This window comes from Hibiscus syriacus, unplaced genomic scaffold, assembly GCF_006381635.1.
Source record: "Hibiscus syriacus cultivar Baekdansim isolate YM2019G1 unplaced genomic scaffold, ASM638163v2 tig00110893_pilon, whole genome shotgun sequence".
Taxonomy (NCBI): Eukaryota; Viridiplantae; Streptophyta; class Magnoliopsida; order Malvales; family Malvaceae; genus Hibiscus; species Hibiscus syriacus.
Window position 1 is genome coordinate 6570868 of NW_024062901.1, and position 5796 is coordinate 6576663.

The 5796-nt window shown below is 35.3% G+C and overlaps 1 pseudogene; it reads right to left on the reverse strand.

Moving 5' to 3' along the window:
- LOC120145652 lies at positions 1–2834 on the reverse strand (annotated as a pseudogene).
- Positions 2835–5796: the final 2962 nt, after the last annotated feature.

The window sequence follows — 5796 nt, forward strand, 5'->3', positions numbered from 1 at the left end:
TAGAATCTGATGTCCCCCACAGAATTCCATTATGAAAAGAACAGTTACCTTAGCTACAGAGAGCTGCCAACACATAAAAAAGACCCAAAAAACCTGATACTTGGCATCTAACAAAATTGGAAAGAGAAAAAGAAACTGAAACATTAACAAACAAAAGCACATTTTAAGTAAGTCCTTTGCTTAGGTATGGTCTTTATTCCTTTAGGATGCAGTAGGTTTTACCATGGCTTTCTTAATAACCTCAGCATAAGTCCTGTGTTGGTAGGTCAATGTAGATTCGAGCAAGTCCCAAAGCGATGTCTTGGGGTTCCAACCTAATGCATAGTTAAATTAGATTTAGATGCTCAGAATTCTAGTTTGGAGAAACTAAAGATCATGAGAATAAACAGCAAGCAAGGAAAATACCAAGTTGTTTGTTTATTATGGTCATGTCTGGAATTCTCTTGTCGCTATCGTCATACCCCTCGCCGTAAAATTCCTTGGAGCTGACATCAACTGTCGGCGATTCCAGAGCAGGTTCATTACTAACCTTGGTATAGACCTGAAGAGCCCGATGGTATATACAGTTGTAATTAACATAAATGATGATATGGATAACAAATTATATATCATCAATTATGCGCTTCACCTTGGTCATCATTTCAGCAAGTTGCCTAACTGTAACTTCATTGTTCGGGTTGCCGACATTGAAAATGTGACCATGTGGCCCTGTCTGGGTTTTCCTGTACAGAAGACGCCACTTAGTTTAGCTACTTTCTGCGTTAGTGCCGATATGGGGATGAGGAAAAGGGAGAAAAGAATTAATACGGACAATCATCACAGAACAGCTTCGATAGCATCTTTATGTAAATAAATGTTCTCTGAGACTGGCCACCATCAACGAGCTTAAGTGGCTCATGTCGAAGGAGATTCTGACCAAAGAAAAGGAAAATAGCCATTAGAATTAAGACTGACGATACCGAAAACAGAAATTCTAGATGCCTTCTAGGATAGTTTCTACAGCGGTGAAACAAGTTCAACATACATTACTGAAGCATGCTAAAACTCTTGGAACTCCTTCACTTGGACCGTCAATGCCAGGAATGAAGTCCATCCTAGGTCCAATCCAGTTAAAAGGCCTCACAATTGTGAACTCAGGCCATTCTCCGCCCCCTCAGCTGGAATAGATAGAAAAGAAGTCAGTAAATCATGTTTAAAACATTTCAACACGAGCATGATCATTACAATGATGCTAACCATAAATGAGCCTCTCAATCAATTGCTTAGCACATGCATATGACCACCTCTGCTTCTCAATAGAACCAAAAATGCAGGGTGAGGTATCTTCCTTAAGAACATAGTAGGCAGGATCCTGCAACATGAATAACAAACTGAATCATTCTAAACTTCCTAATCAACAAACATATTAGTGTTAACTATCAAAAAAGGGAAAAGGAACAGTAACACAAGGAATCTTAAAAAGTTTAAAGAAGAAAAACAAATGAAATATACTATTAAACCAATTTCAGCATCTCTGAATTTAGAGATCCATTATATCTCTGCACGAAGAAAAACAGCTCCCTTAAGAACAAAATTCAATTCAAGAAAAGGACCTAGTTTTAACCTTTCCCTCATGAAGTAAAGAGTTTATACACAGGCCTGTAAATTTATTACACCTACAATTAAAACTAACACGATACAGTTTTCTAGAGCTAACGTTGTATGTTCGTTAAACACCACCAAGAAAAAACAATTATCTCATGAATAAATAATTTGCAAGGCTTGAGGTTCGCATACAGGGAATTCTAGGAAAACAAAACATCCAAACATTTTAAACAAGTGAAATCCAATTTATAAAATGGCATAATTTAGCATCTTTCTATTAAAGGATTCAAGTGATGAAGAGACGGCCAAAGGTTACCTGACGGAGAGGAGAATCTTTAGGAAGAAAGCTTTGAATGGTTTTACCATACACTTCACAAGTAGAGAAATGAATAAGACGCTTGTTGTTCTCCGAGCAATATTTCACCTACCAAGCCATAAATTCACATAAAAAAACAACATCAATTTCACCTTCGATCTTTAAACATCAGGTACAATCAAATCCCTCCTCACTCCCATCAATATCAATTAACTCTGAAATTACTCTGATAGGAAAAAAACTGATACCGTTATAATTTATATAAGAAATGCTTATCAAATCTCTCCTCACTCGCGTCAATATCAATCAACTAAAACAGAAAAAAAAATGAAACGGCTATAAAAAAAATGCTTACCACAGGAAGTGCATCAATAAAATTGCTGTAGATCGTGTCAAGCGGGCGTGTATTATAGTCTGCCGAGTACAGATCGCTGCAAGATTTCGTCTATTGTCGCAAAAAAAAACTAAATTAATCAACATAAATCAAGCAAAAATTGATATCAGAAAAACTAACTTTAAACAACAATGAATAAATTAGCTCGAGAATGAATTTAAAATAATACAGAATTGAACCAGATCTAAGAAATTAAATAAAAAAAAGACTAAGAAACGGAAAATGAAATCAACTTATAGAGATAAATAATTCAAAAGATCCTTGATCGCCAGCAACTTTTATCAGCAAAAAAGAAAAAAGAAAACAGCAAGAGATGCAAGAAATTACGAGATCTGCCATCTTGATGAGTCCTTCGAGCCTAGAGTCGTGCTTGATGTTAATCGGTGGAACTGGATACGACCAGCCCAAGGAGAGAGTCGGGCTCGAGGAGGTGCTTAATCTTGTCATTATAAAGTCCAAGGCGAGCACCTTGTGCGGCGTTTCCGACATCATTTCTCGCAGAGATGAGAGCCAATGAAGCCTCCAGCTCCAATCATGCATATGGTAATTGGCTTTATCGGCCTCCCGTCCAGATCCGTTCTCGTCGTCGCCATTTCAAAAGACACCGGTGTTTTCCGATCTTCTAACGTCGCGGTGAGAAAAAGGAATTATTAGCAGCGAGAGGGGAAATCTAGATAGATAGATTTGAGGATGGAGAGAAATGAAGATATGGCCTTGTGTAAATATATGTGCCAAAGAGGGAACTGAGAAGCTGAGAGAGACCCTTTTACAATGTGCTACACTAAATGGGGTGCCGGATTAATGCATACTCTCGCGAGTGTAGCCACTGGTTGTACTCCACCGACGAGGAACATGTGGAAATTTTAAATTATTATACAAATTTGAAAACTATATGTTATGATTATATTTTGATAAGATTAGTTAATTGGTCAATTTTATTAGGATCAGCGGAGTTAGGAATATGATAATACAGTATTATAATTTTAAATTATGATATTTAAATAAAATATATAAATTAATGCATAACATAAAATTTGATAAATTAATATAAAACATAGCTAAACTACCGTAAGACTATTACAAAGTTATTAAACAATAATCAAATGAAAATATACATACATATTAGGAATGTTCACTTTTCGATTTTAATCGAATTTATCATTCAAAGTGAATTTATTCGGTTAAAACTGTCGGCCACTAAATTGGTTCAAACGGACAACAATTACTTTTTTTAATATTAACAATTAATTTGATTTAAAATCATTAATTAACTAAATTAATCGAATTAGTCAAAATATTAAATAATATATATATATTAATACATTTTTAAGCTCAAATCTATTAAGAATTAAGACCCAATTATTTTTATCACACTAGATTCATTAAATTATCAATATCTAGTTAAATTTTGACTTAAATAAAATATCTATGTTGAATTTAAATTAATATAATTGAAAAATATTTTAAAAATTAATTAATTTGGTCTACGCTCGAATTAATTGAATTTTATCCAACTCAATTCGGTTAACGTTAAAGAAAAATTAATTTATTTATTTAATAAAAATTTAGTTCGATAAGTGACTACTGAACGAATGAACACTTCTAATATATAAGGTGTCAAACTTTTTTTTAAAAGATGTCATTTTTTTAATTTTATATTATATATATAAATTGTATATATATATTTTTTTTTGAAATTTTTGAGGTATCAATTGTCTCCCTCAATAGCTACTGATGACTCCGCCAGTATTGGGATAATGATTTAAAGAAAAGAAATGATTCATTAAAGCGTAGGAAATTATTTAGACTTAATTATAAAGGCGATTTTCCTGATATATCATCGATGATCGGTAATATTATCGATCTAACACTGGTCAAATTATATTTTTTGATCTAACACCCTTAGCAGTAAAGCGTGCCCCTGCACCGCGCTATACGATGATTTGGCGCCACGTGGGATATAGCGCGCCCCCTGCACCGCGCTATACGGTGAGCTGGCGCCACATGGGTATAGCGCGGCCCCTGCAGCACGCTATACGCCACGTAGGGGTATAGCGCGGATCAGGTACCGCGTTATACCTTTACTCCTAATAATTTTATATAGCGCGGGTAGGTATCGAGACATATCTTTACTCCTGACATAATTTTATATAGCGCGGGGCAGTACCGCGTTTATATAACTTTCCTCGCTATAAATACCATTCTCCGCCGGTTAATTTCTCGCATCTCTCCTCTCAACTTATAATTAATACATAATTCCGTCAACGAGTCAATAATTCTGACAATCTTCTCATATTTTATTTAGAAATTCGTGCATTTTTTTGTTATAAGGTAATTTTGTTATAATTTTTGTTATTTATTATTTATTATGATTATTTGAAAAAAAATATTATACTAATTATTTTCAATTAATTTTTTTGTTTGTAAAATTTGAAAGCGGTAGCATACGTCGAAATAGTTTTGCGGTGCAGGTAATAATATTAAATTATATTATTTAATTTATTTACGTTGATGTGTAAAAATTTTTGTGTTATATGTTCGTTCATATATAATTTATTAAATCAGGTTGTTTCATTTTTTTTTCCCAGATATAATAGTGTCACACTTTTAAACCAAATAATGGCGCGACTTTCACTATTGTTTTATTATGATTGAAATTCGAGAAGATGAAACCGGCGTTGTTTTCGTATCAAATGAACGTGTTAAAATATCATTCAAGAGAAACATAACTCTTGATGAGCTTATAACGAAGATTTCGAGAAAGATTCATGTTGGAAGTAGTAGAAGAGTGTCGTCATTGCAGTATAGATTTCCAACATCATTGTTGCCATTAACTTATACATCGTTCGAACTTTCGAACAATGATGATGTTGAACTGATGGTTGAAGCTCAAGTAATTATTCAGACCCGCTATTGAGATGTATGCACATTTTGTTCAAGTGCGTGTTGTTCGGGGTCAATCATTAATCTCCCACTATGGGGTGACTGAACAAGTTGACAGCCCGACGACAGTAACCATAATGGGGAGACATTCATTCGCAACTCCTTACGATATGTACCAAGGTAGGTCGACGAACAATCCGTATGGAAACATCGCGTCCAGTTCAAGGGGAAGACATTCATCTGCAATCCCTTTGACCTTAATATGGAGATGCCATCGACGCAACCATCTGTGCAGTTTCCATTTTACGCGATGGCTTCAATAGGGGGAGGCATTCGACTGCGAGCTTTTTCGATCTCAATGGCGATATGCCTTCCAGTTCAAGGGGAAGGCGTGCAAGTAGTAGGTTCTTTAACCTAAATGTGGAGAGCATGGAGGAACCATCATCTCCACCAGAAGACCGCTTCGTGAGCCTGGTGCGATGGTGCTGAGACTGGATTGTCATTGACCCAGAATCACTACAATTCAACTCCGATGATGAAGTTCCAGGAAATGTGGCATAAACTGACCCTCCTGCACACATGTATGAAGCTGATTATGGTGCAATGTACGGGCCAGAAT